The sequence below is a fragment of the Panthera tigris genome, chromosome A3 (assembly GCF_018350195.1).
Source record: "Panthera tigris isolate Pti1 chromosome A3, P.tigris_Pti1_mat1.1, whole genome shotgun sequence".
In the NCBI taxonomy this organism is placed as follows: Eukaryota; Metazoa; Chordata; class Mammalia; order Carnivora; family Felidae; genus Panthera; species Panthera tigris.
The window spans coordinates 115458423-115483377 of NC_056662.1; the positions used below are offsets into that span (position 1 = coordinate 115458423).

General features: G+C 44.5%; 1 protein-coding gene across 1 annotated transcript in view; it reads left to right on the top strand.

Moving 5' to 3' along the window:
• The window catches only part of ALK (ALK receptor tyrosine kinase), a 673858-nt gene that overhangs the window by 82755 nt on the left and 566148 nt on the right, over window positions 1-24955 (top strand). The gene's annotated exons all lie outside the window — the stretch shown is intronic.

A 24955-nucleotide genomic window follows, 5' to 3' on the forward strand; every position in this document is an offset into this window, starting at 1 on the left:
TCTCTGACTGGCATGAGGTGATATCTCAGTGTGGTTTTGATTTGTATTTCTAAAAGGGAGGTTTTTAAATGTGGCTTCCTCTTAACCAACTCAGAAGGATAGCCACTTAATCACTTGGCTGAAGTGAATATGCATGCTGCTTTTACTGCAGTTAATGCTGCAATTACAGGTGAAGGCAGATCAGGAAACTCTGATGTTTGTGTGTTTTGTTGTGAGTGATGTGGAAAGATTTCTGAATTAGGTGCAGTAAAGTGGCTTGGGACCACTTGATACTTTGGGAAAATAGAATCATATTCCTCTTTATCTCCCCTCCCCCCCTTTTTTTTCCTTATCTCTTCTTCCCACACTCTCCTCTTTTATTTGTTGAATTTCTGGACAAAGTATTCCTCATTGCAATCTCAGTTCTTCCTCTGGATTTTTAACGTGATAGAATGTCTGTTATATTAGTATTATAGCTGATGACTAAACCAACTTCATTCTTAGTTTTGGGAAACTTTTACTGTGCCTTCCCACTCCGTCTAGTTTCTGCATGTTAGCATTGCCCTAGTTGTTTGGAGTTGATCCTTCCCCTAGAATTTTCTGCCTCCAGTTCTGTCAACCATTTACAAAAATAACCTGTCAAATCAGTTGAGGTAATTGATGAGATGGGCTATTTAGCATTGTGTTGGGCCCACAAGACCTAACTCAGCTGGATTTTTCACTTTTTTACTAATTGGGTGGGTGTCGTGTAGACAAAAAACATACCATGTGGTTGGAGCTCCCAGTCAGAAAGAAGTATTCTTCTTCCATGGTCCCCAAACAGCATTGGCTGAGAAGTGGAGTGATTTTGACCCTACAGATGTGTGACCTTGTTAGACACATTATCTGATTTCACTGGCATTTTTGAGTCTCACATTCCTGATGTATATCTTAGGATAATTTAAAAAATCTATCAGGCATTAGTATGGCCCCCTGCAGTTTACAAAGTGCTTTTGTATACCTGCCTCCATTTTATATGCCCAACTGTATTCTGTTGACTTTATATGATTAAACCATGTACCATGTTCCTCGGCTTCAGAAAATGAGATCTGGGTTGAGCTGCAGAGTATAATTAATATTGCTAATGAGAAAATCTGTAAGGGGTGTCCAGAAACCATGTGACTAGGCTTCCAAGGACGATGGCACCAAAACTGTCTAGAGCTGGAGGTTGTGAGTTGTGTTTGTAATTTTTCAGGAAAGGAGAAGCTGTGTGCTCCTTGTCTATAGGTGAGGTTAGAATCCAATAGACCTGGGACAGAGTCCTGAATCCACCACTTACTAACAGTGTTACCTTATGTAAATTCTACATCTTTGAGTCTGTTTCCTTGGTTAAAATGCCTTCACTATGTAGCAGTGCTGTGAAGATTAAATCAAACAATGCATGTTAAGCACATGTACAGTGCCTGGCACGTAGTGCTCTGTAAAAGGCAACGATCATTCTGTGTACCGAATCGTCCTTCATTCTGTTTAACTTTAGTCTCTTTTAGAGAGATCAGAATATGGAAAATAAGTGACTCATTTCTTCAACTCAACTAGTGAAAATTCAGACTGAAGAGCATGGGAGGCCACTTTGTCCAAAGACTGACCTGATAACAATGTGAAGGCAGCTAGATTTCCTATTTTGTCCAGTTTCTTCCAGATTCAGGGACAAACCATTCCTATAGGGATTCAGGGGTACAGGGCAAAATTGCCTTTTCATCAGATACACTTCAGAGATTCTGACAGAGGAGAGAACAGGGGCCTTGTGCTCACTGACCTTCTAGATATGAAGACTTTTAAGAGTTCAGACTCTGGGGCTGCCCAGGAGGCCCTGTCCTCTAACAGACCTCTGTCCTGTGCAGTGTGACTCCACCTCCCTGCCTGAAGTGCTTCCTGGACTTTCCGCCTCACCCACCTTGGTCTTCTCTTGTCCCTCCTTCTTGTTCTCTTCCTTTGGCCCTCTTTCAGCCTCTAGTGAATACACTTTTCCTACCCTTCTTTGCCAAGTCAAATTGTACACATTCTTCAGAGTTCACCTTGACTGCCACTTCCTGAGGGAAGAAGCTTCTCCTGACCTCCTAACTTCCCTTACATGGTCTCATAGTGGAGCGACAATTTTGCATTCATTTCTGTGCTTACTTAATCTATGTTCGCTAGTCTTTGAGATCCATGAAGGTAGGCACTGCCTTACCCAGAGCCTGCTGCATAGTAGGTGCTCCATAAATATGTGTAGTCTGGGTGGATAAATGAGTAGACACGTGAATAGTAGGAAGCAGACACAATGGTCGATGGCTGGCCCAATGTGCTCAAGAAGCAAGGGTTTTAACTTTCTTGCTGGCTGAAAGAAACTGAGTTCAGAAACTTGAAGATCTCTGGGCAAAACACCCACATATGTAGTGCAATGAGGCATGACTGGGAAAGCCAGGGCATTTGTGTAGACACTAGTGTGCACATGCTTTCACTCTAATGTGCATTCTACACATTGCATCCCTCCAGAGACCACCTATTTTGAGTTTCTTTTTTGTTGTTCTTTGGATTACCCCTTTGAGAGATCCACCTCTTACTCTTTACTTCACCTTAGTTTCCCGGTTCTGACACATTTTGGCTCTGTCTGCCTCTTGGACATACTCCTGCTTGTGAGACCTCCTCCCAGGTCCCCACTCCCAGATTTCTAAAATTGCTACTTGAATTTGTCAGATATTCTGCTTTCTGGGTCCTCCACCCTCTCCCTTCCTATCACTAGTGAGGAGTCCTATGGAATTGGCTTTTGAATATCTGGGGTGTTAAGATATCCCACAGTACTGTCCCTTGCTTGTTCATTTTCATAGAGATGACAATGCACATAGGGGACCTCACTTGCAGTGAAAATTCACCCTTACTTAAGATTCCTTTCCTGCTGCTAGAGATTTTTCATAAAGCTTGTGATGTACACTGAGATCTTTCAGTGATAAGACCCCACTAAGTTACAGAACACTGTGAAACCCCAATTTTTCTAACAGTCTCCGAATTAAGCATGCAATGAAAATGGTTAACCTATTCAGGAGATAGCGGCCATTAACCCAGACAGATGCTCACAAATAATGCCTTGCACTTGCTGTACAATAATGAGCACTATTAACTATGAATGACCTCATTTGTCCTTCTGGCATGTGTGTCCCATAGAGAGTGACACATATGTATATGGCCATTTAGCATCTGGGGAAACTATAGCCTAGATAGGTTAAATGATTTTTATCAACAACTAAGGCTGACTATTAGTTGTTGGACCTTGGGAAGGCATTGCATTTGGGTGACTTGATGCCATGAAAGTTGCCAGTTAGAGTAAGGGTAGGATGAAAAACCAAAAATATAAACTGACTTGGGTCAACAGTATTGGGACTGGGTCAACATGGGACACAGTGCAAACAGCAAAAACATGAGAGGAGCTGATTAGGGACTAGGAGTTCAGCCTATAGTGGAGTGATCATACCTAACAGCATAGGGAAAGGAAGATCTAAAGCGTGCTTCTCAAGATTTAATATACATACAAGAATCCATGGGATCTTGATAAAATGAAATTCTGATTCAGGAGGTCAGGGTCAGGCCTGAGACACTGCATTTATAATAAGCTCCAAGGCAATGTTGAGGTTATTGGTCACTGGATCACTTTGAATAACCAGGGTCACAAGAGCCCTTGACTGTGACACAAAACCTGTACCAATGGGACTCTTCTTAGCTGACATCTCTTTTGAAAGCCCTACATCTGTTTCCCTGGTGTGGTCTTCTTCCATCCCATGGTTGGCAAGGTGATGACTGTCAATGGGGCATACTGGGCTATGCCCACATCTTGGGAAGTGACATTACCAACAACCCCACCTTTTGAAGATTGGGAATTGTTTTCCCTCTGCAATGGTTAACTTAGTTGAAAGGAGAGAGAACTCTTTGCTGTTGTTGTCTTTGTGAAGGTCAAAACATGTATTTGTTCACAGAATTGTAAAAAATGATTGAAAATAAGTTTTCCTGAAGCTATTTACAGCCAAGAACCTCACTAAAACATCCACTCCACATTGAGTAGAGGGGCGATAGGCTACACAAACACCCTGTCTTCAGCACGTTGGAGCCAAGTCCATGTTAAACTTCTCAGCAGCCAGCGGCTCCATGCCACTTGAGTTTGCCAAGGGAGTGATGAAGGATGCTCAGATTGGAAAGCAAAACCTCAGGAGAGACAGCAAATTATGGCATCAACTTAATGGAAATCTCAACTCTTCACCAAAAGGCTGACAGCTCCTGTGTTCCCATCAGCCCAGTGTGTTTGCTGAGATTTGTAACTACTGAGAAGAGAGATCAAAGTCCGATAGGAGGAGAGAGCCTCACAGATCAGGATCATACCAGGCTGAGATATATAGATGCATACATCTATAGTTTGGGGCATCAGGCTTCAGAGAAGCACTGGTCTTGCACTGGTACCCTGAAATTTTTCTAACACCAGAACTCAGTAGTATTAGGATAGGTTTATTATTCACTGAAAATTAATTTAATGAATAATATACTTCCCTTTGTAGGTAAAAATGATGTTAGTAGTGGACCCACCTCACGCATATAAGTGGCGACCTGTTATCTGATTCTATCTAAATCAACTGTCCTCAAACAACGGTTACAAGCCTAAAGCATGTACAAACTTGCTTGGTAATGATCTTAGGCTCCATGCAGTAGGACCGAGACTAAGGGATGTCCTTGTTCTCTTCCCTTATAAACAACAACCTGGACTGCTTCCCACCTAGCTCCTTGATTTTGGGAGGGATCCCAGAATCTACAGGCTCATCTCCAGCCAGCTCTAAGATTAGACCTGGGTTAGTTTAGCCATTTTTATCCTTCATCCCAGGACACTTTGCAAAGCCAGTGGTGGAAATTTTTTTCAAGCTGTGGAACTAGTTTCTTTTAAATTATTATTTTTTTATTTTTTTAATGTTTATTTATTTTTGACGGAGACAGAGACAGAGCATGAGCCAGGGAAGGGCAGAGAGAGAGGGAGACATAGAATCAGAAGCAGGCTCCAGGCTCTGAGCTGTCAGTGCAGAGCCCAACATGGGGCTTGAACTCACAGACTGCGAGATCATGACCTGAGCTGAAGTCAGACGCTCAGCCGACTGAGCCACCCAGGCGCCCCAAAGCTGTGGAACTAGTTTCTTAGTGAGGACACTAAATCACCTGAGATGGGATATGAGCCTGCCAGTTAAGTCCCTGACCCTGCCCTCAGCCAACAGAGCTCACTAAACAGATTAGATTAAGTACTAGGGGGAAAAAAAAACCAAAACAAACAAACAAACAAACAAAAAAAACAAACAAACAAAAAAAAAACGACCCAGAAAGCATCTCTAATATGTAAACTCTGCAAATAACTCATCATTGGATAGAAGCTCATAAGCAGAGACCTGTACGTTAGTGAATATCACATCATTATAGCAAACCACAGGGAGCAAGTGTGTTTCTTTTTAGAAATGTTTGGATTGCCTCTTCTTCTTAGAAGGTCAGTGGGGTTTTGCATTAGACAGTGAACCACAAATTAGGGATTTTGAACAAATTCTTTAGCCTCTTTGGATCTTGACTCCTAACATATAAAATGACCTCGGAGGCCTTCCCTTCCAACTCTGGTATTCTCATTTTCCTGGGCTTGGCCAAAACTATGCATCCAGAGCTGCTTCTGAAGTGGCTGCTGTTCTGAGACCATTACTTGATATTTCTAAGCCTCTCTTTTCCTTCTAGCAATGTTTTTGCCATCAAATATCTTATGATCATTGGTTGAAAAATACTGGATTGAGACTGATTTTACTGTGAGTCTCCAAAACTTGGACTTCAGTTCATATATTTGGAAATCAATCTCCTATAAGGGTACAGCAGCTGAGAGCAAACCTTTTGAAATGTCACACTATTAACAAACTCCCTTAAATGGGTTTAAAGTTTGACATCTAATACCCGCATAACATGTGCCTGTAGAATTGCAGTCTCGAGCTTAGATAAAAGCCTTGTGAGTGCCAGTCCAATTCTCTGTTCCTTACAGCAAAGAAACCAGGTGATGCCCTCCCTTCAGTGCTCAGTCAATGCTTGGTGGTCCCAAGGAGGTGGCAGATAACCGGGGAGAACAAGATCTGATTTATTGCTCTGATTAATCATGGAGGGCAAGACAGGCTGGTGTCAGACTTTCTCTTGAGAGAGCATGAGAACATTATTCTCCTCATTCTTTGCACACCAGGAACATTTGCTGCTGCTTCAAGCACAGAAAGGGTTGCATAAACATTTTAATATTGCATGACGCTTGTGTAAGACTGACTGTGTGAATGGTAGACCCTGACACATATAGAGACAGAGACAGAGACAGACAGAGAAAAGAGATCCTTGTAAAGACCTAAGATTGTGGTGTTTATTTTTTATCAACTAAAAAAGATGTCTGTAGTAACTAAGAATGTTTTGATGATTCTCATTGTAGAATTTTATCATGGTATATATATCCAGCCCATGGTAAATCAAGCCCAGGTGACAAAAAGTACAGGGATATTTCCTGTTTTATCTTGATTTTTCACATGCAAAAATTAAAATCACAGCCACTCACCACTCTGTATTCCTTTTTCCCCATGTTTGGGGTTTTGCAGTTGGATTTCTAGTACCCTAGATTGAGAGATAGGCTTTCTGTCGATTTCAGAACTATGGTCTGTTTGTCATTCCTACAGAACTATAGGGCCATGACAGAGCTGCTGGAGAGAGGGTGGTAGGTCAGCACAGGCCAGGCCAGTTCCAGGGGGTTACCTCTTGCCTGAAAGGGCCCCAGGGAGAGCACTTGTGTGGGGAAAGCTTAGTTTGTTTAGTTTTAGCATTTGGTGAGTCATAAGACCAAGCTGTGGTTCACCTGGCATCTTACTGTCAATGCCCCAACCTCCAGAGCATCTTTCTTATGATCACTGTCTTCCAAGCCCCACCATCTCCACATCTAACTGCTTTTTCTGACGTTTTGATTCTAGCTTCTAAACATGTCTCAGATGCTTCCATGTCTCTTCACCTCCATCCTGGTCCAAGTTCAAGTCATCTCCTGCCTGGGTCACTGTACTGGCCTCCGAGCTCATTTCCTATATCTTCATTTATCTAGTCCCTGCTGCACAATAGTGGGTTTGTTTGTTTGTTTGTCTTTTGACACAAAATTATCTTCTCAAGACAAAAACCTAGTTGTATTACAACTGTGCTTAAAATCACTCAATGATTTCTTCTAAGATTCTTTTAGATAGAAAACATCATTCTTCAGCTGGAATATCAGGCCCTGCAGATCTGCCTCCTGTCTGTTCTCCAGCTTCCATGGCCACCATTTCCTACCTTGGACTTCATGGTCCAACCCTATTAACTTATATTCCTTGAAGTACAAAGGTCTCTCGCTCCTGTAGCTCTTCGCACACACTTTGTGATATTTATTTAACTCCCTGCCTCTCTTCCTTGACTATAATTAAGTCATGGACTGGACCTTGCCCATCTTTCTCATTGTTAGACTCCAGGGCCTAGCAGAGGATCTGGCCATTTAATAGGCACTCAACAAATATATGGCAAATGAATGGATGGATAGGTAAAGAAATGAAACAAAGAAAGGAGTCAGTGTCTGGAAAAGACTCTTTCTACTATAGCTCCTTCCATATACAATCATTGAATTTACAGGAGATGAAAACTGAGAAGGACCTTAGGGAGAGCATAAGCAACTAACTGCCTCATTTTGTAGGCAAAGAAACCAAAGGTCTTACAAGTCAAATGATTCACCCAACATCACACAGCACACACCCAGCTAGTACACTGAGACTAGAATCTAGGTCTTCCAACACCTATTCTAATAATCCTGTATCCATTGCTACATCTCCAAAGATTTCATATTTGTCAACTTCTAGAACCCTAGAGATGAGGAAATCACTTTTTCATTTTATGAGTGAGGAACCTCCTTGAGGCTCAGAGAGGTAGAGGGACTTGCTCCAGGTCAAATTTTGCAAACTGCCAACATCCTAGAGAGCAAGATGGGCATCGGCACTCAATCATAGCCTCTGCTAAGCTGAAGTGAGGCAACCCATGAGCTAATAGACAATGACTTTTGACTACTCATGAGGCCAGGATGGTGCCCTCCGCAAGTGTCAGAATTTCGATTTAGCTCTTCCAGTTTCATATTTCCTCTGCCCTCTCCCAGCTGAGAGCTGTTTCTGCCTTTGTTTCCCCCCTGCCTAATTACTCTGGCACCTCAGCTGTCTCAGTTGGTCCCAGAAACCACCAGCAGATTCTAAGTAGTGGTCCAAGACCAAGCAGGTAGAATTCCAGATCTCCTCCTGGGGCCCTGGGGAGACAAAGAGCCACTCACCTTTCTGTGCACTGGTTCCTCTCTTGGCTGAATGAGAAGGCATTTTGGAAACTGACTTTACTGGATTACTGGGAAAATGTGCATAAAATCCTGTGTACTCCTTGGGGGGAAAAAGACAATGTAAATTCCAGACATTATTGTTATTTCTTCCTGCAGAAGAAGGCCTGATTTGAAGCTTAGAAGCTAAATAAATGGGGACTGAGAAAGCTGCCTGAGACCTTTCTACTTCCCAGCAGGCCACAAGGAATGTCAGGAGAATGTGTGGGATAGCTACCTTGGAGTGGACTCTCAGTCCCCAAATCCTCTGTCTCTGCTCATCTTTAGGAGGGCGACTGTGGGGAAGGGCAGTTCAGGCAAGATTGATTTCCCTTTGCTGAGACTTAATCATGGCCGGCAGCAGGAGATTCAGTTTCCTTCTCTCTTTCCTCAGGTTTGAGGAATGGGAACAACAGAGAGAGGTCAGGACAATCCAGTTTGTGAAATGCATTCCAGAGGTCTTCCAATTAGTGCTGGGAGGATGTGAGGAGCCAAGTGGTCTGGGGTAATTGAGTACTCCAGTACCCCTCCAGATGAACTCCATCAATGTGGGTGGCCAGGGCTGGGGAGGGGGCTGGCCTCCTTTTCATTCACATTTGTGATGGTTGGCCTTGGCCCTGTCAGGGAAGGAGGATTGAATCTCAGGGATTAAAACTTCTCACCAAGAGGCCCCCTTGGTGCAGGAGTTCAGGTCAGCCTCCCTTCACTTTATCTCCTAAGAGAAATTTGTCAAGATTAGTGCTATTTCAGAGCATCTGGGTGATTCAGTCGGCTGAGTGTCTGACTTCGGCTCGGGTCATGATATCTCAGTTTGTGAGTTCCAGCCCCACATCAGGCTCTGTGCTGATAGCTCAGAGCCTGGAGCCTGCTTCTGATTCTGTGTCTTCATCTGTCTCAGTCCCTCCCTCGCTCATGCTCTGTCTCTCTCTCTTTCTCAGAAATAAATAAACATTAAAAAAAAAGAGAGACTAGTGCTATTTCATTCCAGTTTTCCCAAGAGGTCGATTCTTGAGGTGGGGATGGTAACAGAATACAAAGGAAAGGAATACCAGGCAGGGAGGGAAAAAGGTGGAAGGTGAGGTAGAGGACTGTGCCCTCTCTTACTGTCACAACCTTCCTCATCTTCCTCTGGCACCAGTGGGTGGAAGGACAGAGCTGGGTTCCACATGGTTCCACATGGTGCCACGAACGTTTACTATCCCACAGAGCTTTGGCAGGTCAGACCTCTAGGAACAGCTTAGTTGTATGCCTCAGGCTCGGGGTCTTTCCCGAGGTTTCAGTCAAGTTGTTGGTCAGGACTGCAGTCCCCTGGAGGCTTGACTGGAGCTGGAGAACCTCCTTCCATGATGGCCTATGCACTTGGCCTTAGTTCCTCACTATGTGGACCTCTTCACAAGGCTGCTTGCCTGGGCTTATGGCATGGTAGCTGTCTTTGCCCAGAACAAGTAGTCTAGGAGACAGCAAGGAGGAAACTTCAATGCCTTCTTCAATCTAATCTTACAAATCAAATACTGTCACTTGTACCACACTGCATTCGTTAGTAGTGAGTCACTAATTCCTGCTTACTTTCAAAGAGAGAGGAATTAAGTTCCATCTCTTAAAGAAAGGAGCATCAGAAAACTTGTGGATGTATTAAAAGTCACCATAGCCTGCTACCTAATTATAGGGACAGGTGTCCCTCATGCCAGGTGAATGTGGGCACTGGAATTGCCTGTTTCTCATCTTCGACTCAACCCAACCCCAAGGAAGACGAGTTGCATTCTGGTCCACTAAGGGTACCATCACAGGGAGTGTGGATGGTATAAGGCAAGCTGTCACTTCTGGTAACATCTTTCAGTGCCTGCTGACTGCGGGGAGGATAGCTCTCAGAATGAAGTCACTTGAGCAAAAGGGAGCCAAGGCAGGCAAACCTCAGGCTGCAGCTACATGTTTTCACCCTTTCCTAATGCCCCGACATAAATGCTGCCATCCAATGGGTAACATCAGTTTGCTGTGACAATGAGTTTTTCTATATTGTGCATTTTTCTCCACAATAGGGGGATGTGAAAATACCTGGGTGAGTGGGAGTCTTAGTTTTCACCCAATCACCACCCGCCCCCACCATGGCAATAATTAATCACACTCGGAGAATACTCACAGTGACCCAGGCACTGTTTCAAGCGGTGTTAACTAATTTCTTTCACACAACCGTTGTGAAGTACGCTCTGTAATTCATTTTGTAGATGAGGAGACTGAAACACAAAGAGGTTGTACAGCATATGCTCCGTCAAATAAGCAGCACGGTGGTTTTGATCTCCGCGGTGCCTGACTGCTGAATCTGGGCTCCTAGACGTGAGTCCTGGTGGCTTTACACATAGCCTTGGATGAAAATACAGGTGAATGAGGCAACGTTTCTCCGTTCATAGGCGAGTATGAATTTCCTGGAGTTCCTGGGAACCTGTTAAAATGCAGATGCTGATTCTGTGGGCTCTGGTTGGGGGCTGCAATTCTGCATTTTTAACAGGCTCCCAGATGGCGCTGATGGGATAGAGGGGGCGAGGACTACATTTTGAGTGACGAGATGTCTCTCCCACATCCCCATTCTTCCTGTCCTGGAACAGAGGTTCTCCACTTTAGCTGGACTTTAGTATCCTGTAGTGGGGGTGGAGCGGAGGATGGAGATGTGAAGGGAAACAAAAACAGAAACAAAACCTTTTACGCTCAGATATTCTGATTCACTTGATCTGCGGGGTCTTCTTGGGGAAGCAGTAGCTTTACAGGCTCTCCTGGCAATTCTCACGTGCAGCTGGGGTGTACACCCAAGATGCCAGGGGTAAGTCTGTAGTTTGCTGGGAACATCCTGAGGCCCTACCCAGTCCAGGACGGACCTGCCTAATGTCCCTTTGCAGAAGCTTGTGGCACTGAGACACCGCAGCGAGGGCCACCCCACACTGGGCTAGGCGCTACCAAACCCTTTATCTGCTGCAGGGCTCCTGAAGAGACTGGGGACAGAGCAGCTCAGAGCTGCATTACTTATGCAACAGAATGTTCTTGGAGTGCTAATGGGCTGTCTTGCTCTGGGGGAGAACAGCAGGCGCAGCGTTGGGCTTCCGAGCTCAGCCAGCCTGGAAAACCTGCGCGCTGTTCCGGGCCAGCATGTGTTTGGAGATGCAGCGCACGCGTCTGGCCGGGCTTCCTCTACCGTCTCATTTTGCATAACACTTTTTGTTTTCATTATGCCTAAATTCGGCCTGCCCAGAGAGCGTGATTAAAATGAAAACCTTATTCTAATAGAGCTTGGGAAATGGGGGAAGAAATCTAAAAATAGGCCATGGAAAAGAGAAAACTCAAATGGTATAATGACCAAGTGGGTTCAAACACACACACTTGCAGTCATTTCTCTGGGAGAGAGAAAACAGCAGTGACATCCACGCAGGTGTTTGTATAATCCAGGTCACATCAAAACTCCAGTCTGTTTTACAAATTCAGAATCCTGGGAAAAATGGAAGCAAACAGTAATAGGAGATAATAGGAGAAACAATAGGTCTTACTCCCTGCCTCTTTCACAGTGGAGTTTGGTGAGCCAAGAGAGTCTCTGTGATGCACTTTGTTCTCTGCAGCAAAACACCGGATAGTGAGAGGAAATAGTTTGTTCCCATCCTAACACGGAGCCTGAGGTGGACTGGCCATAGGCACTTCGTTTTTGGTTTCATTCCTTGCTTTCTCTATAATTAAATAACCTACCCTTAAAAGTTCAGCTTAAACTTAACTCCCTGTAGAAATCAAGACATCACATCCTTCAGTCCCCTGGCCTTAAGTTAAATTAACCAGCTCCAAGTTCCCATCATCTTTTCTATTTCCCCATCAGGGGACTTGTTTCTCTTTATTACCTTTGTTTAATCTGTGTTTAGCTCAGCCCTCAACTCCATGGCCTTGCTCCATACAAGACACTTAGGAGATACTTAGTATGAATGAATGAATGAATGAATGAATGAATGAATGAATGAATGAATCCCTGGGAAAGTCACTTGCATTCCTGAGGCTTCTGTGTCCAAATCAGCAAAATGTTGGTGGAGAAGAGTTTGGGCAGATGATCTCAAATCACCGTTTGCTGTCTGACTGTCCATTATGAAGGGCTTGGTTTTTCTGGCCTCGCAGTCTCCTCTGGGGGCAGAGTGCTTGGCGAGGTAGGCCAGTGACAGAAGACCTGGCCCCAGCCTTGTTGCTCAGGGGAGCAGAAAGGACCACTAGAAAAGATACCGTCTTGCAGTCACACTTCGTATTCATTTTACACTTTGTCCACCTATCCCATTCCATGCTGTGTAATTTGTTCTAGTGTTTAGGTGTTGTTGTATGTAGGCTATGGGGTCTTACTGCCTGGCTCAAATCCCAGGCCTCGTTCTTACCAAGCTGTGTGACCTTGAGCAAGTTACTGCTTCCCTCCTTGTACCTCCTTCTTATCCCCTGTGAACAAGGGATGGTAATTTTTCTACCTTATAGGGTTGTTGTGAGGATTTAATGAGTTAATACACATAGCACTTAAAACAGGGCCCAAAGTAGGCACTCAATAAATGTCAGCCCTTTTTATTACTCCCTCTCTCTTGTATATTCCTGTCTCTGCCCTTGTGCCTTTATTTATGAGCTCCCACTCCTCTACTGAAATCTGATTCAGCTTTCAAGGCCCAGCCCCTCATAGACCATACATCACAGCCTGTCAAGCTGGGAGGAGCCGTATGGATAATTGAATCCAACCCCCTCATTTTACAGATGAGAAGTCAGAGGCACAGAGAGGCACAGCCAGTTGCTCAAGGTCGCAGAGCCAGCTGGTGTTGCACAGGCTACGAACCCAGGGGGACTGACCTTGCAGCCAGGGTTTTCCTTCCAACGTGGGGCAGCCTCCCATTTTGCAAAGAGCTCAGATCTCTTCTTTCAGCATCTTTCCTTTGCTGATTAGTCTCTTGTAAAGCCTTTTTACTAGGATGTGGTTAGTAGTCACTTTTAGAGTAGTCTTTCTTGATTAACCTTAAGTTCCCCACATGCTGAACATGTTCTTTTGTCCACAGTAGGTATTCGCTACTACTCCTCCTCCTGAGCTATATCGGATTAGTAGGTCATTATTTACAGAGTACTTTCAGATATATTCCTGTCTCATTAATGCAACAATGCCAAGACGCAGGGATTATTTTTACCTCTGCTAGTGAGGGGGATACAGGTTTAGAGAAAGGAAATGAATTGCTTAGGGCCACCTAGCCACATGGCAGGGAATCCGCCCTTCTGCAAATAGCCCTGCTATTCCTGCTTGCCTAAATGAATGAATCTGTGACTTAATGTTCCATGTGGATTTGTCTTGTTTTCTTCACTAGAAGGCTGGGGCCATGTGTTAAGAATTCTTTATATTCTCAAAGACTCTCCAGTAATCACAGCAGGCTCGCAATATGTATTTGTTGATGAAATTAGTAACAGTTTTTCACTGTTGCCTCCAACCCTGAAAAGATAGGGTCTGTCCAGACACAAATATTATTGGCTGCATGGCCTTAATCCACCTACTTCCCAGACTGTGTTTCTCTTTCTTCCTGAGCAGTGTGGTTAAAGCTATTGACTTCCTTTCAAATTCTTGGTGATGCTTTGATAGCAGGTTGGCAACTAAACATTTGTGGACTGCTCAGACTTTCTCAACACAAAGCCAAGAGAAGGAGTGCATATCAGTACTTCAGAGGCTCAGTCTGGGGACAGAGTGTTTCAGGATTACATCAGGGAGGAAAAGTTTGGAGGGGACATGGACAGGAGGTAGGTGGGAGGCATCAGGCCAACCCACTCCTTTCCCCTATTCCCTCAATCTTCAATTACATCCTTATTTCATGAATTAATGATGGCACTACCGACTTAATATTATTCATTAAAGCAGTTGATTCCATGCAACTTTGTGTGGGCTCCTATGTGAGTCTCACGGGAGAGATCTCTTCACAATCTAGTAGCAGAAGGCTTCCAAGAGGAAACCTGTCTCGGAGAGGGACCAGCATGAGAGGGGCCGGTGCAGGGTCCAGGTGCCTCCAGGGCCTTCTGGGTCCCAAGAAAGAGAACTGTTTGAATTAAACAGATGGTGGACCACGGAATACTGGGGTCACTCAAAGACTTTGATGAACAGCCCTTGCCTCCTCCCTTTTCTTTTTAAATACATTAGAAAGATCTGCAGAAACATAGAAAATTAAAAAAAAAATTCTTAAATGTGCATTTATTTTTGAGAGAGAGAGAGTGAGCAGGGGCAGGAAGGGGCAGAGAGAGAGGGAGACACAGAATCTGAAGCAGGCTCCAGGCTCCAGGCTGTCAGCACAGAGCCCAATTTGGGGCTCAAACCCACGAACCACAAGATCATGACCTGAGCTGAAGTCAGATGCTTAACTGACTGAGCCACCCAGACACCCCTAGACAATTTTAATTTAATCCAAAGAGGTCATGAATTTAAATGTCAGTGGGTGCAGGCAATTTATGCAATGAAACAGAAAGAATGCCAAGAGCCCAGTCGGATAAATGGGACAAGCTGGCTTCAGACAAAGAAGGTAAGCAGAGGCTGACTCTTGCCCTGTGGGAATCTGGAACGTACATGAAAGCTCTCTGCTTTTAAGTGTCGGCAGCTGATTAAAATGAAAACAAAATAAAACAAGACACACAGACACACACATGCACACACAACCCTGTGAGATAAACAAGACTGACTGGGAGGCAGGCTGGAAACAGGGTTACCAGTCAAGGAGATCCAATGGGAGATCACTTGCATGCATGTGACTAGTGCCCAAGGCCCTAGCCTTTGAAGGGAGAGAGTTTTTGAAGGTGTTTGGGAGGCCAGAAAGCTTTCGCTATGCATTGTTTTCTTTTAAACTGTGTACCTAAGAGGAGGTCGTAGTGTCTTTGTACAGAAATGCCAGATACTGTGTTAAGTACAAACTTTGACTTTTATCCTCACAACTCTGCAAGTTGGCTACTGCTGTCCCCATCGACAGACAAGAAGCCTAAGTAACATATCCCAAGTCCCACAGTTTTTAAGTGACTGAAATTGAGAGATGGTCACATTAGAACTATCTGAGGTTCTAGGCCCAACTCGGAAAGCATTCTAGATTTTTAATCGTTCTGTGCTAATAGCCTGCAACGCACCCGAAGGTATGAGTAGGTTGGACCTCCTCGTCAATTATTTATCCTTTTAGTCATTCCAGATTGGATTAGAGGGTCTCTAGGGCATGACATTCTGTGATTCTGAGACACAACTAGCGCCCCCTACTGCCACGAACGTTTCCCTGCATAGACAGCTTACTAGATGCCAGGCACTGTTATGTGCATTTAATTGCATGTGATTCTCATGCCAGTTGTATGGCATAGTATTAGTCCCATTTCACAGGGGAGGAAACTGGCTCAGAGAATAGCTTGCTCAAGTTCTTGCCGCTAACGAGGCCAACCCAGGATCGAATCTCAGGCATGTCAGACTCCTAACCCCTAAGCCTAGGTGTCTGGGTTGGAATTCTACCTCCTCCACTTACAGCAAGTACAATGAAACAGGAGCGAGGCACTTAGTCTCACTGGGCCTCAGTGCCTCATCTGTAAAATGGGATAATAGTCATATGCCTTCCTCCTAGGGTTGTTGTTGAGTTAACATATGTAGGGAGCCCGGAGTCATGCCTGACACTGGCTGAAGTGGGAGCTGTCATCTTTCTTTTCTCTTCTCATGGCCCCAAGACTCTTTTGTAGCTCTGAGGAGGGCGCAGCGACACGTGTGTTCCTCCTTTGCACCGTGGTGGCAGAGACGCGGCCCCAGACTTCTGGAAAGAGGCTTAGAGAGGCAACTCTCTGATGTTACAGAAATATTAACTTATCCTTTCTTTCTCTCCTTAAGTTTCTTTCAACCATGAAAGCCTTGGACTTAATAGAATTCAATTCACTAAAGTTCTATTAGTTCTGGATATGAGTTATAGAAGGAGCTTTCCCAGGGAGCTGCTTATGGGACTGGCAGTACAGCAGCTATTTTCCACACCACTATGGATTAAAGGTTCCACGAGGAGAACACGCTCAGCCAGTTCAGACGGGAGACTTGGGGCGGGCAGGTGTGGGTGCTGTGAGGGTGAGGCTGTGCCGCAGGGTTCAGGGTCTGGTCTGCGCCACAAGTTGGTCTCACTACAGTGGAGCATTATCTACGCAGGGGCTGGGACCTCTCCCGGTGTTTGAGGAAACGTATGCCCGTATCCCTGCCAGTTCTAGGAGGTTTGTGCGTATTTATTTTTAAGGAAGGGATTTTATTTATTTATTTGTTTGTTTGTTTGTTTGTTTGTTTGTTTGTTTGTTGTGGTTGTGGGTTTTTAAGTAGGCTCCATGCCCAACGTGGGGCTTGAACTCATGACCCTGAGATCAAGAGCCACACGCTCTACTGACTGAGCCAGCCAGGTGCCCCTAGGAGGTTTATTTTCACATTTGTTTTTTCACCTAAGTAATGAATTCAGTAGAATGTCTTAAGGGAGACATTGCCCCCCCTGCCTCTGGTATAACAAGAATATCTATTCAGCCTTGAGCCCTCCAGGGGTTACTCCTTTGGCCTGCTGCCCTTCCCCCTCTGTCCACTCCCTAATTCCTCTTCCACCCTCATCCTTAGTGCCCAGAGATTCTAGCTGGTGACATCTCTGCTGTGCCTCTTTGGAGCTCTCTGGCCAGACTGAAAGGGGTAATGGGTACCTTCACCTAAATGCAAGAGAGAGCATGCTGACCCGAAAGAGCATGCTGTCTCCTTCGACATCTGGCAAGTGTGGCACTCCTAGAGGAGCCCAGCAAATGCGGGCTGGGGGAAGGCATGCACGTGCTGGGCTCAGGATCAGCCATGTTTCCTGGAATGCTCCTTAGTCCTTTGTCACCTCCTCTATGAAGTTTTTCCCTGATTACATCTTCCTCCTGAAACACGGTCTTCTGATCCGAAGTCCCATGAAGTTTGTCTCTACCTCTTAAAAGAATATCATGCTTTACATTGTGTTGTCTGTAATTCCTGGTTCCCTCGAAGGATTCAAATCAGGACCAGGTTGACCCGATATTTATTCTCTGTACAGTACCCAGCAGGAGCCCATTAGTGAGAAGCCTGTGTGTGTGTGAACTTGAAAGCATTTTCTCTATGAGGGCGATCTCCCATTATAATTGGAAGTCTCGCAAAGGACTGTGAGCTCCTCTAGGTCAGAGATTGTATCTTTGCTTCCTTAGCACACGGCAGAACCACGTGCCCTTCATGCAACCATATTTGTAACTCCTGTTGTCATCTCTCTGCCAGGGATGCTCATTCTATTCATCTTTCAAGACCCTGCTCAACTCCCACTTGAAGAACATCCACTGAAGGAGAGCTGATTTCTCCTTTATGTGTGCTGTCACTCTACCTAATAGAGAACCTGGCTCATCGTGGCTGGGCAAAGAGACTGTTGGGTAAATAATAGGATTGACACTTTATGAATATCTGCTGAGTAGATGATGGAACATGAGAAGACCAGACTCTACTGTGCACCTATTCCACTGTCATACTTATGTCTGTCTCCTTTCCTAGCTTGTATATGTGTGTTAATATGTATGTGTGTGAATGTGGCCCCATGCCTGGCTCGGGGCCTAACACGTGGTAAGGGATCCATACATATGTGCCGAATACAGGAAACCCAGGCAGGAGATGTTATGGGGGAAAAAACAGCCAGGGGTAGTGGGAGGGGTAGTGGGCTCTGAAAGACCTTGGGGGTGGAGGGCTCCCAACAGATGGTCTCCCTCCCCTTCATGTGGTGCCGTCGGCCAGAATTGGCTGACAGATCAGCCAATCAGTTCTTTGTGCCTCACTGGGCTTCTGCTTCCTGGAGCCAAGCATCATTCTGGTGATACCATTACACTTACATTTGGTAGAAAGCAAATGGAATTTAATCTGAAACCCCATAAAAACATCTCATTTCTCTCCCTCCCTCCCTCCCTCCCTGCCTCTCTCTCTCTCTCTCTCTCTCTCTCTCTCTCTCTCTCATTGTAAAATTCTGAGGCTAAGCAATGCATAGGAGATACTCAGCAGGTGTTAGTGGCCTCTCATCCCCACACCCCAACCGCCCAGCGCGGTGTTGGAGTTCAGCTCACACACGCCCCTGAAAGCCAGTTATGTGCATCTCTTCCAATCTCTGTTCAGTGACTTTTTGTTTGTAGCTAGAAATTGACATGATGGGAATCTTTATGCCACAGAAATTGGCAAACGCTACAAATCAGAGCTTATCCCCTGTCCTTCCCTGAAAGCCAGTTGCTAAACATTCACCAGCACACCCCTGCCCGTGTAGCTGCAGTGGGCCCAGAGCAGTGAGATCTGTGGAGAACAGAGTGAATGGGGACTGGGGTAGCCTTCTGGGTCTCACACCTTCTCCCTCCTTCATGCACCTGCACTCAGCCTGGCTAACACCTGGCAGTCACAAGGAGGTATGGAAGACCTGAATTACTGCCATTTAAAAACGGGGAGTCTCTTTGTCATCCTTCATATCTAGCTGTGTCTCCCCCTCCACACCCTTCATTTTTTGTTTTCTTACATCCTCAACTTATTTTTTCCCAACCCGTTACTCTGTCTGTGTCTGAGCTTTGCCACATTGGCATCACAGAATCTGGAAACATTTGAACTGGACAGGACTTAGACATCATCTAGTAGCCAGGAAGTTAAGTAGGTTTTATTTCTTGTGCCGATTGAATCAATCCACTGATTGGGGCTTCCCTGTGCTGTCTTTATCCGAGCTCAGTGGAAATGAGAGCCAGGACTGATTATGTTTTCCCCAGGTGTGGGTATGGGAAGCCAGGCTGGCTTTGCATACACACTGTACTCTCAGATCCTGGCTCAATCCACCTCATGAAATAAATAAGAGGACTGAGGTTCAAAAGGGTTAAATGACTTGCTGAGGTCACACACCTTGTAAGTGGCTAAGCTGAGATTCCAACCCAGTCTTTCCCCAGTACCTTATTCTGGGACCTCATTTATGCAGACATGTAGCCTTGAGGGAGGAGAAGAGAATCACCAATACCAATACCATGAATCTTAAATCCAGATCAGACTGGGAATTGGAGAAACAGAGAGGTTACAGGTCTCACAACTCAATCTGCCATCCTCTGCTTGGTCTTAACTGCTTTTGTGCTTCAGATTTACCTCCTTGTGAGAAATCAGTTGTGTTAAGAGAAGAATAAGATATTTCCTGTGTGAAGCAAATAATTAAACAAATGTCATGCCCTGTCAGTGAGTTACAAGCCGAAAGACTTGAAAGGTCCATACTTGCATAGCCTTTGGATTCAGGGAACACTCAATTTAGAAGGACTATTAAATTTGGTCTATCCCCTTCTCTTGAGAAATGGCCCAACCTCATGGTGCCCCAATGTAAATACAATTTTTACATGTCTCAAGGGTTGGTAATTTCCATATCTCTTACAGGTACTTATGGGTAGGACCTTGACCCCGTCCTGTCAAATATCTCTCCACTTTACAAAATCCTCAAGCTATTCCCATGTCTCATACTTTGACATTCCAAAGGAGGAGTCACAATGTGCCCTCTCTACCCCTTCACCTCCCCTTTGCTCCCTTACAACCTGGACTTAGATACCAGACCCTCAACACCACATGAATGTTCTTCATTTGTGTGTCACTTTACATTTTTTGTCATAGCTCATCTCTTTGGATCCTATATTAGTCTGCTTGAGCTGCCATAACATGTACCACCAACTGGTGTTTTAAACAAAAGAAATGTGTTTTCTCACTTTCTGGAAACTACAAGTCCAAGATTAAGGTGCCGTCTCAGCATTGGTTTCTGGTAAGGCCTTTCTGCCTGGTTTGTGGATGGCCACCTTCTCATTGTGTTCTCACATGGTCTTCCCTCTGCGCGTGCATGGAGAGGGAGCTCTGTGGTGTCTCTTTCTCATCTTATAAGGACATCAGTCCTATAAGGGTAGTGCCTTACCCTTATGACCTCACTTAACCTTAAATTACTTCTCTAAAGGCCCTAAGTCCAGACACAGTTACGTTGGGAATTAGTACTTTAACCTATGAATTCTGGGAAAACACAATTCAGTTCTTAACAGATCCTTCATAGAAGGCCAGGAAAGCATTAGGACAAGCATTGTGACTGCCATTTTCATCAGCATAGGATCTGAGGCTCAAAAAGTTGACAGTGGAGTCCAACAACTTGCCAGGCTGGTCATTGTGGAAGCCTAGGAGAGAACCTGAGTTTTCTGATTGTGCCCCTGACCTCTTCCCCTTGTTGTCCCATGTCTCCAACACAAGTCATCCACAACTGAAAATAACAGCTGTCTCTTCTCAGTTCTGACCTCCTTGTCAACATTTCACAATGTGACCGCATAACCATTACTTTTTTTAATAATGACATCTCAATTCAATTGCAAAGGAGAAACTCATTCTCAGACTGGTCTCAGAGAGATGGAACTGTCTGGGGTTACCTTGTTGCTCTCTTTGCAAAACAGCCAACATTAGTTGCTTTCAGGAATTTCCTGCTTTTATCTATCTCTGGGAAGTAACCATTTGAATTTAAGACACAGCAATGGAAGACATATTGAGACTCTCACAAAGCCTACACTCTGACCACATTTCAAGATGGGAAGTGGGTGTCATTGGGATTTCACATACTCTTTCAAATGTCCTGCCCCTCCAAATTTAGGAAAAGGGCTGTGTGAAAGCAAGATGCCAGGCAAATACATTAAGAAACAGCAGCGACCCCTCTTAAACCAGGTTTACTCACTGAGAGAGTAGTAGTAAGGTCTAGCAGAAGGAGCATGGATGGAGTAAGACCAACTATATTTCATACCCCAATTCTGCCACGTGGTCATTCATTATTTCTCTCCCTTGTTCTTACTCCCTGGTTCCAGCAAAATTTTAAAATGGCTTGCTGCCTTCTACTTGCTATTGAGGTGACATTTAGCAAGCCACCTAACTGATTTCTGGTTCTCAGTATAATGGACATACTGACAGCCATCTTGCAAGCCTGTTTGGAGGGTTAAACAAAATAGTGTATATGAATTCCAGGTACATGTGGCACATGGTGGGTGGTCAATAAACAATATCCATTATTTGGAAAATGGAAATGTGTGATAGGCTTGTATTCGCAAAGCCTTGTAGAAGAAAATGTCCCTCATCCACAACCTTCTTTAAAACTCATGTGCTCTTGGATGCAGTTTAGGTTCTGCATAAAGTTTATGCTGCCCTGGCATCTTCAGTAAGGGACTCATTATTTCATTGGTTTCCAGCAATCCCTGGAAAGGCATTAGGATTTGGGAACGGCAGGTGATTATGGATGGAGCTCAATTATTTACTTCATCAAAGTGTCTCTGGCTTTATCATGCAGACTGTCATAGGAGGCTGTACATAAAGATGAATAATGGTCCCTTTAACTCAGGGATCTGAAAGGTCACTGGGGCTGTGGCAGACATATAAGGTTGTGTTTGCTGCATCCATCAATATGCAATTGTGTATGGTTGTCATGCATGGCAGGCAGCATGAGGGTAGACTTTTACTTTCCACTCTGCATTCTGGTCACGCACGGCCACCATGTGGAAAGGTGGTGATTAGCTCTCTGGAGGCCCCAAATCCCATACTTACAACCATTCTTTGCAGACACCACCTCCTATGGTGGAACATTTAGGACACCAGGGGTTTGGAGAATGGACCAGCGAGTGTAGGGTAATGGCGTCTGTTTTTCCATCTGAGAGCTATCTTGGCTTGAGCTCACTTATTATTTCCCAGGGATCTAGGAAATTGATGGAAAAGGAAAAGAAAATGAAAGCAATGTGACTAACTCTGTGGCTGCCATGTGATGCACCCCAAGGTAGTGGCGGGGGGGGGGGGCAATTGACTCTTGGTTGTACATTTCTTGGCCTGAGAAGGAGGGAGCGACTCCTTCTGAGAATCTTGGGACGCAGAGCTTTCGAGAAGTCATAGGGTTTCTCTGAGCTCCACATGCTTTTTGCGTGAGGCTGACTTCCCTCCTCTCCTTCATAGGGGCCAGCAGCATGAGTGGAAGGTACCAACCACATGTGCCTCTGTGGGCAAGTCATTTACTACTCCAGACCCAATGTCTTTATTCTCCAGATCCCAGTCACATTCACGACATCTTCATGAGCTGTGTCCTACCTGTGTAACATGTTCTACCATTGTTTCCCATTGGGCTAAGTTTTTATTTCAATAAATTTATTTTTAAAGAAGCTTTAGATCATTATAACAAATGGATATAAAAAATAGGTGAAAGAATAGGGACGCCTGGGTGGCTCAGTCAGTTAAGTGTCCGATTCTTGGTTTCAGTTCAGGTCATGATCTCATGGTTTGTGGGATCAAGCCCCACATCAGGCTCTGCACTGACAGCACAGAACCTGCTTTGGATTCTCCCTTTCCTTGTCTCTCTGCCCCTCCCCTGCCCATGCTTTCTCTCTTTCTCTCTTTCTCTCTTTCTCTCTTTCTCTCTTTCTCTCTTTCTCTCTCTCAAAATAAATAAATAAAAAGACATTTAAAAAATAGGTGAAATAACAGATAAAATGAAAACCAAACAATGAGATGAAACTCCTGCTAGATGCTTTGGCCAAACATTGATGCTCCACCTGAAGCTTGTTCTCTCTTTGTTAAAAAGGGAGCTTGGCGAGTGCTTGAGAAATGTTAAAGATGTAGTAACAGCCAACTAAGACTTTTTCTTTGAGGTACTCAGAAGAGTTAAAATGAGGGATTGAAACAGGAGTAACTTTCTCACAGTGTAATTTAATATTATTTAATAAATCATCCTTGGGTAATCTGTAGCATTTTCTGGACTATCTAACATCTTGTGTCATCCTAACGGTCGTATGAATCCTATACTTTAGGGAAAACCACACTAGGAATCTTTAGTTCCTTTCAACTCCAAATTTTTATTACTTCCATCTATTAGCCCTAATGATTGTCTAATTAACTATTTCTATTTCCACTTTCATGTCTACTGCTTGCTTACTGGGTGGTATTAAACTGGTATTTATTTGAACTGCCCACCTGGCACTTTGCACTTTCAAAAAACTTCCAGGTGCTAATTAAAAACCATTGACACTTAAACTCAGCAAATTACTGGAGTCTGGAAGCAGGCCAAGGAATGAACCCCTGAGAATCCCTCTGCCCACTGTTCCTGACACACATCGGGCCCTTGAGCACAGAGCCCTCCCTAGCAGAAGGAAGCCTCCCTGCTCCCCTCCTCAGGGCTGCCGCCATTCCAGTGAGTAATGTTTGAGACAGATGCAAAATCGATAGCACTAGATGCACACTGCTCTGGTTATCCCCTATTCTTTTTCATTCAGCCTCCCTTGGCTTCCCTGGATGAGAGTCTGGGGAGAAATTCATCTCCTCCCTTGTTCCTTATTATATCAGTGTTGTAGCCACAGGGACAAGAGTGACGGATATTTCTGGGTTGTCAAGGGAGAGATAGGAGAGATGAGCTCTTTGTAGCACCTGACAACTCCCCATAAAGACCCAAAGTGCCGTTTGTGGATTTTAAAAAAATTAACGTTTTAATTGTCATTTCAATCTGCACAGATTGTAATCTTTGCTGAGGATCACTCCCGAGTGAAGTTTGAAAGTACTTTAGGTGGTTAAGTTGTCTGAGATCTCTTCAATGAACGTGCGTGTGAGTGTGTGTGTGTATCTATGTTTTCCCTGACAGCTGTCTAACACAGAATCATGGTCTTTTCTTTCAACACCTGTGTTTGTTCTTCTTATCACCATTTAATTTGGGACCTTCCTCCATGACTTTTTCTTTTAGTGTCCTGTCGCTTAGCCATGTAGAAATGGGTGTCGGTCCAAGTCTGGATACTCCCTGTGTGGTGGGGAGAGCTGTCATTAATCAGTTATTTCCCCATCTGACCTCCTTGTGTTGTCACCAGTTTCTCAACATTCCCTTGGAAAGCTTGAAGTCCTAACTTCTATCTTTCTCTCAGTCCCAGAATTTTGGAAGCATCCACATTGCTCAGGTAGAAAATCTTGCTGGGTGAGTGCACAGGCATGGGAAGGCTGGCCTCAGCTGGCCCTCAGTCCTGCCCAGATTTGCAGCCACTGTGCCATTTCTGGGTAGATTTGCAGTTGTCCACATGGACTTGTAGCTCTTTCTCTCTAAATTCCAATTGGGTAACAGTAGGGTCTACAGCTCTCCTTCGTTTTGTTGGGGTGTCCCTACCTTTCTAACTCATCTTTTTCTGACCTATTCCTTTCTTTTTCTTCTACCTCATGGGTCCTTTTCCTTCCAATATATAACATTGTTAGTCTTTCTCACGTGCTATTAGGAAGCTAGTCTCAGGCCTTTGTCATTCCACACCCCTTCCCCTGATAGCAACCACAATAGAAACAAAGCTTTAGGGCTTTTCATTCAACTCTCCCTGACTCTTGTCCTCACCCTTAAAACCTCCCTAAAGCACTCAGGTCTTTCCATTAGATACCATAGCTAGAATAACATGGAAAAATATAATAGTGCATTGGGATTTTTATTATTTTATTTATTTTATTTTATTTTATTATTTTATTTAAGTTTATTTTGAGAGAGAGAGAGAGAAAGAGAGAGAGAGCACCAGCAC